Source organism: Oncorhynchus masou, chromosome 19, assembly GCF_036934945.1.
Source record: "Oncorhynchus masou masou isolate Uvic2021 chromosome 19, UVic_Omas_1.1, whole genome shotgun sequence".
Classification (NCBI taxonomy): domain Eukaryota; kingdom Metazoa; phylum Chordata; class Actinopteri; order Salmoniformes; family Salmonidae; genus Oncorhynchus; species Oncorhynchus masou.
This window is the reverse complement of record NC_088230.1, coordinates 16,640,307-16,656,442: the sequence shown is the minus strand read 5'-3', so window position 1 is coordinate 16,656,442 and position 16,136 is coordinate 16,640,307. Positions and strand designations below refer to the sequence as shown.

General features: G+C 41.4%; 1 long non-coding RNA gene and 1 pseudogene across 1 annotated transcript; one reads left to right on the top strand and one right to left on the bottom strand.

Moving 5' to 3' along the window:
• Positions 1-116: 116 nt before the first annotated feature.
• LOC135505522 (radial spoke head protein 9 homolog) lies at positions 117-7,281 on the bottom strand (annotated as a pseudogene).
• Positions 7,282-8,474: 1,193 nt separating this feature from the next.
• On the top strand, positions 8,475-9,626 carry LOC135505552 (uncharacterized). The gene is made up of 3 exons (XR_010450285.1): positions 8,475-8,910; positions 9,032-9,154; positions 9,553-9,626. It is a non-coding gene; the product is annotated as an uncharacterized LOC135505552 (long non-coding RNA).
• Positions 9,627-16,136: the final 6,510 nt, after the last annotated feature.

The following is a 16,136-nucleotide window of genomic DNA, read 5'->3' as shown; positions in this document are numbered from 1 at the left end:
TCTTGCATAAATATCTCAGTTCTGGCTGCTTTCAGTGTGGGTGGAGATGAAACACTGCTTTTCTCAGATGAGTGGTTGATGGTATTATTATTTTTTTCAGTGACTCACTGGCTCTTTTAAAACATGAAGGGCAGGCCCAGGTTCTTTGAGACTGTCGCCCATGTAGATGAATCTGTGCCAGGGTGTCAAGGGTTCTTCAAAGGTGGTCAGGCCCAGCCACAGCATGCTGCTGATCACACACAGTACTGCTGTGCTCAAACTGCTAGCTCCACAACCCTACACTCACACACTGATGGTTCGAAAGTCTTTCTAACCCCCATCTGCTGCTCCTCAAATGACCCTTCAGAAATCGGGACCACGTACAGGTCTCACATCACTCCCATTACTGATTCCGCTATTCCCAATGGGGGGAATCAAGTCCCAAGATACGCAGGTGTAAATGGAACTTATTCCTTTTTCTCATTCTGACCTTGAACTTAAGCATGAGGAAACAGGTACCAGGCAGCTATTTGTTTGGGGTGGAGATCACAGAAATGGAGGTGTGGCAGAGGTCTGTCTACTGATATACTTATTCTGACCTTAATTCTACCATCTTTACACGTGAAGAAATCATGAATAAGGTCAAGTGAACCTGTCCATTCCAAGTGGAAAAACCTCTACTTTCTCTTTTTAGATAGGAAATAACAGCCTTCTCCATGCACTGTAATTTATACATTGATAAGAGCTAGGTATATGAGCAATCTGGTTGGATAAAACTATTGTAAATACAGGGCCTTCAGAAAGTATTCACACCCCTTTTTCCACATTTTGTTGTGTTACAGCCTGAATTTCACATTTATATTTTGTGTCACTGGCCTATCCACAATACCCCATAATGTCAAAGTGGAGTTAAAAATGTTTTGAAATTAATCATGAATGAAAAGTTTAAATATCTTGAGTCAGTAAGAATTCAACCCTTTGTTATGGCAAGCCTAAATAAGTTCAAGTGTAAAGATGTGCTTAACAAGTCACATAAGTTGCATGGACTCACTGTGTGAAATAATAGTCTTTTAACATATTTTTTTTAAGGACTAACTTATCTCTGTACCCAACACATACAATTATCTGTAAGGTCCCTCAGTTGAGCAGTGCTGTATCACATCCATCCGTGATTGGGAGTCCCAAAAGGTGGCACACAATTGGCCCAGCATCGTCCGGGGTAGGCTGTCATTATAAAGAAGTTGTTCTTAACTGACTTGCCTAGTTAAATAAAGGTTCAATTTACATTTTTCTTTTAAAATCTGTGAATTTCAAATGGACTCGATCACAAAACCAGGGAGGTTTTCCAATGCCTCGCAAAGTGCTATTGGTAGATGTGTAAAAAAAAAAAAAAAAAAAGCACGGACATTGAATATCCAATTGAGTATGGTGAAGTTATTACACTTTGGATGGTGTATCAATACACCTAGTCACTACAAAGATAAAGGTGCCCTTCCTAACTAACTCAGTTGTTGGAGAGGAAGGAAACCTCTCAGGGATTTCACCATGAAGCCAATGGTGACTTTAAAAGACTTGCAGAGTTTAATGGCTGTGATTGGAGAAAACTGAGGATGGATCAACAACATTGTAGTTAATCCACAATACTAACCTAAATTACAGGGTAAAAATAAGGAAGTCTGTGCATAATGAAAATATTCCAAAACATGCATCCTGCTTGCAATATGGCACTAAAGTAAAACTGCAAAAAATGTGGCAAAGAAATTAACTTTGTCCTGAATATGAAGGACTCTTTTAACAAACCTAATGCAATGGTAAGTCTAAGAAGCACAGGCAGTTGCGCTATACTGTTGGTTCAGGGGTGTGTCAGAAATATTTGAGCTATTTTCAGTATCACAATTATCGGCGCACTTGCTGGTGTTGGCGAAAAAGGGCTGGGTTTTGATGAATTAACAAGTGGGTGGGTCGAGGCTTGGCCCCTCACTTGTCAATCAGAATGTGCTCCATGGCAAAATATGTGATTGCTTCAAGTTGTCCACATTGTTCTAAGTAATTGCAGGGCTTCAATAGCATTCACACTGATATAGGGGAAAGTCTTACTGTAAATTGGATTATTAAAACGGCCCAAAAAGAGAGAGAATAATTGTAATTAAATTCTTAACACTCGTTATTATACTGCTCCCAAATAGGCCTATGTTTTACGAACATAACCGAACCATCTTACACATCAGATTGCAGTCATATATCTCCAGAAGTTGCAGTGCATGCGCGCCACAGACGTAGTAAACATGAATCCGGGAAGTTCAATCATTCTAATAAGATTGTTTGTAATAAAATTAAACGAAAAACAAGCAATCTGTTAAAAAAAAACAACAACAATAAATACATGTAATACTGTAAAATCCACAGGATAAAAAAGCCACATTGCTTTTGAGCCAGCCTTCGTTAAGGACACACGACAAATATTTCCATCCCTCCCATCTGAGCACAAGCAAGCTGATATAAGACAGGTAAATTGCTCCAGTTTTTGCATGATGAAATTGCAAACTAACGTGCGTTTGACACTAGCACCGCCTTATCGCTAGCCAGAAATGGAGCCCAAAGCATTATGTTTGGGGCAAATCCAACACAACAGATCACTGAGTTTTTTTAGGGTAAAAAGAAACGGAAAAGAGCTAAGCACAGACAAAATCCTAGAGGAAAACCTGGTTCAGTTTGCTTTCCAATAGACACTGGGAGACAAATTCACCTTTCAGCAAGACAGTAACCTAAAACATAAGACCAAATATACACAGGAGTTGCTTACCAAGATGACATTTAATTTTCTTGAGTGGTCTAGTTACAGTTTTAACTTAAATAGTCTTAAAAATCTATGGCAAGACTTGAAAATGGCTGTCTAGCAATGGTCAACAACCAACTTGAAGAATTAAAAAAATAATAATGTGCATATATTGTACAATCCAGGTGTGCCAAGCTCTTAGAGACTTACCCAGAAAGATTCACAGCTGTAATATGTGATTCGAACATGTATTCACTCAGGGGTGTAAGTACTTACTTTAATGAGTTATTTCTGTACTTCATTCTCAATAAATTTGCAAACATTTCTAAAAACATGTTTTATTTGGTCATTATGGGGTATTGTGTGTAGATGGGTGTGAGAAAACCCCCGATTTAATCTATTTTGAATTCAGTCTCTAACATAACATAATGTGGAATAAGTCAAGGGGTATGAATACTTTCTGAAGGCACTAAATAGGCTACATTACTATTGTTTTAGGTCCATTTTACCTTATGATCGCTGGAGAAGAACGGGAAACCAGTTATATGGCATGAATCTGAAAGGCATATCATAACATGACAGGTATTTATGCCCCTTTACCACAGTGAAGTATGACATGCTGTGTCATTATAGCAAAGTGTAATTGTATGGCCTACTTGAAAGGATCCAATTTGGAGATGATTCTGAGACGGAGTACTCAGGTTGGGATGTAGGGTTTGAGCATAGCCTGAGGGTAGGGAGGGGCAGTTTATCTTGCTGCTCCGTAGGCAAGTACCATGGTCTTGTAGTTGATGTGAGCATCGACTGGAAGCCAGTGGAGTGTGCAGAGGAGCGGGGTGACATGGGAGAACTTGGGATGATTGAACACCATGTGGGCTGCAGCGTTTTGGATAAATTGCAGGAGCTCCCCGCTTGTGCCAACAGCGAGCTGCAGTAGTCCAGACGGGAGATCACAACTGCCTGGATTAGGACCTGTGCCGCTTCCTGTGTCAGGTATGGTTGTACTCTACATATGTTGTAATGTAAAGCATGAACCTGCTCTGTGCCAGAGCTATCTATGAACAGCTATTCCAGTAAATTGGGTCTGTTATTCTATGGATAATATACTTATCACGTATTGCAGTTCCATGAACAAAATAAACTCTCCAGCCAGGTTGATGTGATTTCAACAAGTGATTTCAGGAGACATGGCCATAGATAAAATGACTTCAAATCACGTTATATCTACTGTAGCTTTGATTGGACTGATCATGTCAACATCTTACTTTCAAAATCTTAGCTAGCAAGCTAGAAGTCATCATCGTGAATCAAATTGACAATCTACTGGCAAATACTTTTCAATCCTTGTAATATGAAGATAAATAATGAAGATAAATTATAGATAAAACGAATCCATGCTCATCAGCCATAAACATTACACAACAGTGGTTTGGTTTGGAAGGAATCAGTGTCTAACTGCAAGCATTGCAAAGCAATCACTAGTCTGCTACTCAGTGGAGTAGATGTGTGGTCCAAGTCTGGGTTTAAGGGTCTCTTTTCCAAGTTTAAAAGGTAAACATTCAACATTGGCCATGCTGTCAATCCAGCATGACTTCTGTCGCTTTCAAAACACCTGGAAACTCAGAATTGGGAAGTCTCAGACTTCAGTGAGTTCAAGAAAACTGGGAACTCGGACAAAAACAAGAAAAAATAAGTTTTGAAAGGTCATCCCAACTCTAAATTCCAAGTTGGGAACTCTGGCCTTTTTCTAGAGCTTCGACCTGAAGATCACTAATGTCATGACTCGACCTTGTTTTTTTTAAAGGCTGTAAATGAGGTTGAACAAACTATTTTTCTTCCAGACATGGCTTCGTTCATAGCCAGATGTAACAGTGGTAAGGTGTTGGTACTGCTGTTGGGACAGCTTTCTGTAGGCCCTAATAGTTTGTGGGCACCGTTTGTCACTGTTATAGTCCAATTAATATATTGGTTAGTGTTGTGTTGTGTAGTGGTTTTGCTGGCATGCAGATTTACATGCTAAAATCACCACCGCACACATGCACACACACACACACACACACACACACACACACACACACACACACACACACACACACACACACACACACACACACACACACACACACACACACACACACACACACACACACACACACACACACACACACCACAGAGACACTCATCCCTGTTAAATGAACAGCTGTGAAATGTTTTAGACACAGGGTCAGGACACACACACACAGTATTATCTATCACTTGTCCATAGCAATCATTCTCTTGAGCACGCAACAAACACATTTTGATACATGTTCAGACTAACTACATCCATATATACTGTATTACATTTATCCCTGGCCCTCTGTTTTGGCGTCTGGTTGAATCATGTTGGCTTCCCTTGTGAAAAATATGGTGACTGTATATAATATTGTCTGAAATGTATCATTCTAAAACTCAAGGCTAGACTAACAGTGGGTTGTGTGCCCAAGGCTTGGCCTGAAATATAACTATCTAAAGGGAAAGGCTGTCAGCTATCTTTCAATTCCATCCCAGATTGAGTACTGAAGACCAGTTTGAATACTACCCAGGGAATTACTTAACCGTGTTCTAGAATGTATATTCCACCTGGTGACGATCCACAATCAGCAGAGCAAGGCTTCAATTGACCATTTTGCAGACTCATGAGTTTATCCATTCAGCCTTGCTCACGTCCTCGCTACTGACCCACGACTGGAACTGCTGTCAGCAGATAGGCCTACAGCTGTTTTATATGATGTGTTAGCCAAAACGGCCAGCTTTACAGAGCAGAACAATAAAATATGGAGTCAAGATCCAGAAGAGGATGCCTGGATAGTTTCCTCGCAGAAAGACTGGGCTCTCAACTGCCAACCCAAATCATTGTCAGCGCCAATAACAAGGCTGGTTTAGTATAATAGTGCATGGCCACCAGAGCATGTCCAACAGAAGTAACCTCATGTTCATATTACATTTTGTCTCCCACAAAGACTCTTTGAAGGGCTTTTCAGGAACTCAAGGAACTGGATCTATTTGTAAAGACAGACAATTTATTGGAAGTAAACTCCTCCCATGGGGGGAAAGTTAGACCGACTGTACCTGTTAGAATGGCCCTGATAAAGAAGTGGTGTAGTGAGAGATTTGGCACCAAAGGTAACAACCTTTGGGGATGTCCTAACTCAGAGGGTCCACAAAGTTGATGGAGGGATCGAGGGCAGCCAAGTCCAGGATGGATTTTTTCTTCAGGTTTGTCGGCTCAGTGAAGTGCAGGAAGCACCTGAGTTTATCCATCTCTGAGGAGGACAGACCTGCAGGATAGACAGAACACACACACAATCACTCATTCCCTCACTCAGTCACTGACAGCATGATATGATTCCGTCCATGTATGAGAGTGAAAACACAGTACAACATATGTGTACACAACAGATGCACAATGTGCAGTGTGTAATATATGATGGTCTGGATTCTGGTTACAACTTCCAACACACTCTGGGCTAAAAACCACACAGCTGAGTCATCATCTCCAGGCAAAAACACACACAGCTGTGTCCCATCTCCCAAAAGACTGAGCACATTCTCAACTGGTAACCACCACACTCTACGTGGAGCCACCCATTTCATTAACTACTTTGAACAGTAGCGCTACCCTCTGCACCAGACCATGGGGACTCTTAATGGAGGTGTCGCGCAGGACCACAGACACCTCCTTATCAATGGTGTGGACAGTGGTGGGCAGCCTATTCTCCTCATTCACCTTGATCTGCAACCCAAACCAAATAACAACCATTACCAAACATCCGTCACAACATCCATTACTCATCACTCTGCAATAATACCACACACAGTCACCACGGTCATCTGCATCAAGTCACTGCACATTCATCACTTACTAATAAGCAAAACACCATTAGCCTAGTTCAACATTCAAACAACATAATGTGTCACACACTTCTCCTCACCATGACGTCCTCCTCCATAGCCTCACCCCCCCCCCTTGTCTCTGTGTGCTCATACTTATGTGAGGTGCCTTTTGCTGCAGAAGAAACCTCCGCTAGCATTGCCTCAGTGCGGCAGGGGGAAGCCGGTGCCAGTCCACACAGTTGAAACTGGAGTGGGGAGAGGATACAAACACATGTGTACAACAGGGCACACAGAGAAAGTAGAGAGAGAGAGATATATAGATCAAGAGAGAACATCTGAAAAGGAGAAGGGATCACAACCCCAAAGCCACAAGAGTGACTTGCTAAAAGCAAGCTGGCTATAAATATTGTGGTGAAAGAGGTTCTAAACTATTTCCTTTGCACCCCTTACATGAAAAGGCTATTTTTATGACTCATCTCGTCATCTGAGACCCCTTGTGCAATGAAATAGTCACCCTGTATGCCCAGAATTTGTAGATAGTTCCTCAGGATAACCAGGGAAGTCTGCAGGGCAGCTTTTTGCTCACTGCTCAAAGTTAAACCGTTGCCAGAAACGAGGTCCAGTGAGTAGAATAACGTATTGGACTCCATTGCATATATACAGTCTGTATCACTGAAAAGTAAATACTTTTATTTCTATAAAATAAAGAAGGGGACAGCTGCTAAGCAGGCCCAGTTGCCAATGTAAACAAATCTCCTTAGTTACGTTTAGTCACAGCAACTGCTGGTTGCTCCCCCAAAAGGAGGCCGCGTTCCAGACCGCGTACAAAGCAGTCGCCATAGAGATCCTAATTCCTAACCCTTTAAAGTTCAACAATGGTCTGAAAATCGCAGCCGTTGTGGTCAGGGAGAAACCTAAACCAGTCCAATTGGAATGAATAGCAGGTGATTATTTCCTGATTTTACTTATTCAGAAAATAAAAGTAAGGCATGTGATATATGAGAAATTGTGTAATAGAATTATTGTCAACAGAAAATACTGTCAAACAATTATAAATACAGTTTATAAGGGTTTTATACCAATTGTCTGTATAAATAGCCTCTAAAATATATGTAAACAGACCATAAATGTATACATTTTTGTTTCCTTGGAAAGCTGTGAGTGTTATTATATGATACCATATCAGTACTTGTTGCATTTAAAACTTGTCTAAGTCCTATCATCAACTGACTTCAGACAGTGTATGCCTGTGGATTGACTGTATTGTTTGAATGGAATGTTGACATATTCATACAGGAAACGCCACATATTCGTTTAACCAGTTATTCCAAGGTTACATGCAGTACATTAGTCTTGGCGCTAGGCTCTGCTCCTTCAGGGGTAGCTCACTGCCAGAGCATACATCATGTAAAATGTAATAATAACAGGCAGAGAACATGGTATGCCAATCCCCCTGACCGAACAAAGCTGAGCCCAAGCAGATGGAGGCTGGGTTGGGTGGTGAAAAGGCAGAAAACAGACATGTATAGCGAGTAACGCATGTAACAGGATGTCACCAAGACTACTAGCACATAGCTTGCGGATTGCAGCCATCAGTGTGTGCAAACTTGGTCAACTAATAGACTGACATATTAAGGTTGTGTGATGACTCTAATCGGTGCAATATCACCTGATGCTATCACTCGGGTTTCCTGTATAAACCTGCTGCACTTTATTTATTTTGAAAAAATAATGAAATGATTCCTTTAAAACTGTCTGGCTAGCTAGCGAGCAAACAGTGCAGATAATCTTCAAATTCATTGTTTTACACAATATCTTATCACAGCACTGGCACCAAGGTTGACCAACTCCCTTACCAAAATGGCTGACCTTTTATACCATAATAAGAAAATACTTGTCCATTTTGTATTTGCAATCCTAATTTATGGCAATCCTGCTGCACAAATGACGTAGCGACTGCTCGAATCGGACTTTTCTGGACCTTTCTTCTCGGCAGCTAAAGGTCCTGAAGCTTCTGTAACTTGTGCAAGATTCTCTACTTTATGCTGGACCCAGTTCTACGAGGGGGCTAAAGGAGGCTTATCCCCCCCCCCCCCAATTCAAGCTTGTGCCCTCTCAGTTTTAGTTTTTTGTCCCTATATAAAAATAGAAAAACATTTAAAATGATTGAGTGACAGGTTGGCTGCCCAAAACAATCGGTATCTCCGCTGCCCTGTGTCAGCACAATGGACAGAGCTTGCTGCGGTGTGCGTAGGGGGCTATGGAAAGCCACTGGGGCGGTAAGAATTACTCCTTTTGGTTTCCATAAAGAGCGGGAAAAAACACTTGTTGTCTCTGTGGCGACGTGAATAACGTGATATGAGTCCGACTGTAATATTAGATTTTGATTTATATGGGCAGGTTCAAGATTACCAGTCGGGCTCTGGTGAGGAAGCAGTGCTGGATGCCAAACTATCCTGCTCCTCTACTGTTCCTATGGGGGGCACTCTGCAGGAATGTCTGCCCTGTGATGGGGTGTGTGAGGTGTGTTCATACCGACATTGACTGACACTGAATTGATTATGACAGAGCTTTTTGCCGGAGACTGGGGAGGGGAGGGTGTGTGGCAAAGATAGGCACTTCTCTCTCTGCTATTGCTCATTGACTCCCATCTATTTGTGCGCATTCTTTGTTTCATTGTGCCAATTGTTTGTCAATGTTTATCAATGCCCCGTGAAATACATATTCATCAATGAAGTTACTGTTAAACACAATATATCCCCCCATTAATTTAGACTGTTGGATTCTGTAAATGTTGATAATTCATTCAATATAATATACATTCATAGCATTCTCATTCTCCAACTGGAGAATTGTTGAGCTCACAAACTGCACATTACTTGTGATAAAGAACTTTTGGTTTGTTTAATTGCATTTACCAGTTTAGGCCTACTGTCTGTCTGAGATCTCATGAAAGGAGGATTTGGGACCGGAAAGAGAGCAGAGTGGACGCAACAAAAAGGAGGAAGAGAAGTATGCTCACATGTCCCCATCACTTCCATTCAGTGTTAGCTTGTGGTAAAGTTAGCCAAAGTTTGTATTGACTACTTAAAGAGAACTGAACCATGGATTACAGTTTCTCCTGGTCCATAGACTACTTTCAGTGTGATGAACCATCTAATATCAAGTTGTAAAATAGTGAACTACTCCTTTAAGGCCCAGTAGGTAAAACAGTTCTCATAAATCCTGCTTTGTTTTCTCTACCCATTCTGTCCTGGCTGGCTATTCCCATGCCTTCCTCCAGGCCACCGGAACCTTACTGTTTCCCAGGTTCTGTTTGTTTGGTGTAATTGCCTCGGGCGGGAATCAGGTGCTACTGCCTCAGTGGAGACTGGAGACTACAGCGCCCTCACTCATCCTCCTACCTTCCTACCTCCCTCCCTCCCTCCCTTGTCCTCCCCATGGCCCTGACTGCAGCCAGAGAACACAAAGAGACCGAGTGAGGTGACTTTTCCTGTGTATACACACTCTCTCACAAACACATACACAAACATATACACAGGTGCAGCTCATGTTTACTTTCTGCATACTCTACATGCACATGAGCATGTACTCGCACACAGTCATACTGAAACACACTAATGCTCAAACACTTTCAACATATGTCTCCCTATTACACCCACAGAAGGCTTTGTCACCCCCCACCGCCCTGATGTTGGAGTTGGTAGGCTGTGGTCCCACTCCTCTGGGAACCTCACCTCCCAGGCGACCAGCGTTGCCAAGGAACTAATCCTGAGGGACAAAAGGTGGTAACGGGGTGGAATACGATGCCTCCATAGCAGGGATCATCAACTAGATTAAGCTGCAGGCCGATTTTTGGTCACGGGGCCGTAACATAATTACAAATATTTTTTTAGATTGCAATTTGACTGCCCAAACAGCTATAATATTTGACTAAAACATCATCATTTCAAACCTTGCTTACCTTTGTATACGATCACGTATATCTATCTATTATGTGTGGGAATAGTTTAGAACAGATTTCCAAATTTAAAATCACTTGAAGCTGATTTGTTGGTGTTTTTACAGTATTTTATGAACAACCATGAAAAACTCTCAGAAAACTTGGAGCGCCAAATAAAATCAGAGAGAAACCTTGCTCTACAGCATCTGACTGGTTGGCGTTGGGCCACGCAATCGTCTGACTAGCTGGAACAAACTCACAGGGTCAGAGGTCAGATCCATCGATCATGGCGGTGACATGGAGTAAGAGTGACCCCCATGGAACTCAAACATGATTTATACCAATGATGTGTTTAAACCCTGGATGACTGACAGGGGGGCTGTATTGAAACCACCACGCAGCCATCTTGGTAGTCCTCCAGTGTAAAATAAAGATTTTGGAAGCTATAGAAATGCATTTATTAATGTCTACATTCATTTTTGACACATTTATTATACTACAGACACCTTAATGCATACTTTGAAATTATATTAAGTGAGATAAAAATTAAAATGAAAAATGAACAAATATATAGAAAGATTTTCCTTAAAGTTTTTTTTGAGAGTACTGTTACTATCCACCTACAACAACAAACATACTTAAATACATGTAATTCTGTCTTTGAAATACTGCAGAATTCCATTAATTCCTTTGGAGGACTGCTCCTACTGGGGAGTGACAATATGGCCAAACAGTGGCTTCATAGCCTCTTAATGGCTAATACATAGCATTGGCAATGCAGAGTTTATATACAGTACCAGTCCAATGTTTGGACACACCTACTCATTCAATTCATTTTTTACTATTTTCTACATTGTAGAATAATAGTGAAGTCATCAAAACTATGAAATAACACATATGGATTCATGTAGTAACCTGATGCAGCACTCCATCACTCTCCTTCTTGGTCAGATTGCTCTTACACAGCCTGGAGGTGTGTTAAGTCATTGTCCTTTTGAAAAACAAATTATATTTGTCACACTAAGCACAAGCCAGGTGGGATGGAGTAACACTGCAGAATGCTGTGGTAGTCATGCTGGTTATGTCACGCCCTGACCATAGAGAGCCATTGTTTCTCTATGGTGTAGTAGGTCAGGGCGTGACCAGGGGGTGATCTAGTATATCTATGTCTATGTTGTGTTCTAGTTTCTTTTTCTATGTTGGTGTTTTGTATGATTCCCAATTAGAGGCAGCTGGTATCATTGTCTCTAATTGGGGATCAAATTTAAGTAGTTATTTTTCCCACCTGTGTTTGTGGGATCTTGTTTATGTGTAGTTGCCTGTGAGCACTCATTGTCGTCACGTTTTGGTCATTTGTTATTGTTTTTGTGCGTTTCCGTTAATAAACATGTGGAAACCATATCGCGCTGCACCTTGGTCCGATAATTCTTACGACGAACGTGACAGGTTAAGTGTGCTTTGAATTCTAAATAAATCACTGACCGTGTCAGAACAAATTTCCACCGCTCTAATGTCCATTGCTCGTGTTTCTTGGCCAAAGCAAATCTTTTCTTCTTATTGGTGTCCTTTAGTAGTGGTTTCTTTGCATCAATTCAACCATGAAGGCCTGATTCACAGTCTCCTCTGAGCAGTTAATGTTGAGATTTGTCTGTTACTTGAACTCTGTGAAGCATTTATTTGGGATGCAATTTCTGAGTTGCAGTTAACTCTAATGAACTTAACCTCTGCAGCAGAGGTAACTGTGGGTCTTCCTTTCCTGTGGCGGTACTCATGAGAGTCAGTTTCATCATAGCGCTTGATGGTTTATGCGACTGCACTTGAAGAAACTTTCAAAGTTCTTGAAATGTTCTGCATTGACTGACCTTAATGTCTTAAAGAAATGATGGACTGTCCCATGACTATTCTACAATGTAGAACATAGTAAAAATAAAGAAAAACCCTAGAATGAGTAGGTGTGTCCAGACTTTTGACTGGTACTGTACATAATTGGTTTATACCCATTCAACACACACACACACACACACACACACACACACACACACACACACACACACCCCCTTCATCTTGCGATAGGCCATGGGTAAGTTATTTGCACTGAGCTGAGAGTAGACAGAAAGATCAAGAAAAGAGAAAGAGGGAGAGAGATGACTTAATAAAGAAGTGTCTGTGGTGTAATGGAGCACTGAGACACAATGCCAAGAATGTGGTGAGAGCCCTGGGTTCGATGGGTTTCTCACACACACACGTTCATAGTGAATGTACACACACATCTTTGCACGTACGTGGATAAACATACTCCTTGCAGCAGTGAAGTCTGGATTAGCAGTTGATAAATGTCTTGATCCAGACTAGGACTGCATCCCAGTCTCAACTGATCCACTATCCCCTTTACATGGTGAATGATTCTGCCTTGCCCAACACCTACATATTCAACACAGCAATGGGCTGTGTCACGATCACAGTACTCTAAATCTATGGCTTCATTTCCAAAGGTATTGTGTGTTGGTGTAGCGGTCTTTTGACTCAGTGCATTGGTCCATATCCCACTTCATTATGATAGGCTAATTTATTGAAACTGTCACACATTTTCTCACACCCCTCCACTGCAGCCCAAACCCAATTTTGTCAGAACAGATGCTCTGTGTTTGCAGTCTGACCGCTGGTCAGGTCAGGGTCAGGCTTCACTGTGAGGTTTGAACTGCTTCTTGACTGCTGGGTCTGGAGTAGGCAGGTTCCCAGGCTCCTTTGCTCTTAACTCCAGATTAATTATGCTCTACTGAGCTGGCAACAAACTGGTGCTCTTCCCCCTGCTCACCAGCAGTGCTGGCTATCTCTCTCTCTCTCTCTCTGACACACACACACACACACACACACACACACACACACACACACACACACACACACACACACACACACACACTGAGTATACCAAACACCTTCCTAACACCTTCCTAATATTGAGTTGCACCCTTTTGCCCTCAGAACAACCTAATTTCGTCAGGGCATGGACTCTACAAGGTGTCGAAGGTGTTCCACAGGGACACTGGCCCATGTTGACTCCAATGCTTCCCACATTTGTGTCAAGTTGTCAAGTTCTTCCACACCGATCTCGACTAACCATTTCTGTATGGACCTCGCTTTGTGCACGAGGGCATTGTCATGTGTGATGCACACAAAATGTATGGTCACATTTGTGTTTATGTATTGTTTATTTGTATTGGGGAAGAATCCTTTAACTGAAATGTCAGTCCTCCAAGGTTTTGCCATTGCGATACATTTATTCTACTGTTGGCCAGCAGGGGACAGTGACACATGTTCACTTCACACTGGGACTATATGTGATCCTGCACCTGTGTGTTCTCATAATTGAGAGAACCTTAGAAAGAGGAGCCCCATTCTCCTGTTTCATCATGAATCCTGTGTTACAGGTCAGTAATGTGCAAAATTACGCTGAATACAAAAATCTAGTTTTGTAACTTGCCTGATGAAGTGAATGTAATGGTTGTGAAAAACATAGTAATTGTAAAACTTTGTACTATACAGAAAACGCATGTCGAGTGTAAAATGAAAAGATGGCGGTGCTTTCCTTTGATCTAGGAAAAAACTAAGTTTTCTCATGACCATATATATCTTTGAAAAAGACACTCCTGACAATATCCTAAGGGTTTAGAGAACATCGTGTTGTAACTGTGATGTTTAAGAACTTTTTAATTGTTGTGCTGTAAATGTTAGAAAAGCCGCTAGCTTTTGGCTAACTCCTGTTAGCTGTTTGCTAACTCCGGTCAGTTGGTTGCTAGCTTGCTAGGTTTTTGCTAGCTTGTTCAGTAATTTTCCAATAATTAGCATGAATGTCATTTGTAATAGTCTGGTCTTTCTCTCAGCCCTTCGTACACTGGGTGAATGTATGTTGATCATGGGTATGAAGTAACTTCAAATAAATTATACCAGTCTTTAAAGGTTTTCATGTTTTAGAGTCTCCTATGGGGCTATAGTGGGCAACAGCCAACTACATCATTATAACCTAAGCAGGTGAATTCAAGTTAAGAGTAAATGTGTTTGGGGTACAAATGCAAAGAATTTTAGGATGTGAATTGAATTGGAATGTAATGTTTTTTTATGTGTAAATGTATGCATTTTTGATATGTTTATTAAATAATATGACAGGGATTTCAGAGACAAATTAGTAAATACACTTTAAAGAAAAACAACAACAACATTGAAATGCAATGAAAAGACAGAAAAATACGATTTGGACGATTTGGAAGGAATATTAAATAAAATAATTGAGAAACTTTGAAAGAGAAGCCACGTTCTCCTGTTCCATCATTTATCTTGTGTTAAATGAATTATTATCTACTGCACCAGTCCCTAAACTGGGACCTGTAACACATGCTGAAACAGGAAAGGGCCTTCAGCAAACTGTTACCACAAAGTTGGAAGCACAGAATCATCCAGAATGTCATTGCATGCTGTAGTGTTAAGAATTCCCTTCTCTGGAACTAAGTGGCCTAACCCGAACCATGAAAAACTGCCCCAGACCGGTGGAGGCTGTTGAGGGGAGGACAGCTCATAATAATGGCTGGAATAGAATGGCATCAAACATATGGAACCTATGTGCTTGATGTATTGGATACCATTACACTACGAGCCCGTTCTCCCCAATTAAAGTGTCACCAACCTCCTGTGCCCCAGACCATTATTCCTCCTCCACCAAACTTTACAGTTGGCACTATGCATGGGGCAGGTAGCATTCTAATGGCATCCGCCAAATCCAGTTTCATCGGCCGGACTGCCAGATGGTGAAGCGTGATTCATTAATCCAAAGAAAACGTTTCCACTGCTCCAGAGTCCAATGGCGGTGAGCTTTACACCACTCCAGCCAAAACAAACACTTCAGCACTCGCTTTGGCACTTGTTGCTCCTAGATGTTTCCACTTCACAATAACAGAACTAACAGTTGACTGGGGCAGCGCTAGCATGGCATACACTTTAAAAACTGACTTGTTAAAAAGGTGGCATCCTATGACGGTATTCACTGAACTCTTCAGTATGGGCCATTCTACTACCAATTGTCTGTATGTGGAGATTGCTTGGCCGTGTGCTCGATTTTATACACCTGTCAGCAACGTGTGTGGCTGAAACAGACGAATCCACTCATTTGAAGGGATGTCCATATACATACAAAAAATCACTAAAGCTGGAGACTCTTATCTCCCTCACAAGCTTTAAGCACCAGCTGTCAGAGCAGCTCACAGATTCCTGCACCTGTACATAGCCCATTTGTAAATAGCCCGTCCAACTACCTCATCCCCATACTGTATGTATTTATTTATTTGGTTCCTTTGCACCCCAGTTTCTCTACTTGCACATTCATCTTCTGCACATTCTACCATTCCAGTGTTTAGTTGCTATATTGTAATTACTTCACCACCATGGCTTATTTATTGCCTTACCTCTCTTATCCTACCTCATTTGCACATGCTGTATATATACTTTTTCTACTGTATTATTGATTGTATGTTTGTTTATTCCATGTGTAACTCTGTGTTGTTGTATGTGTCG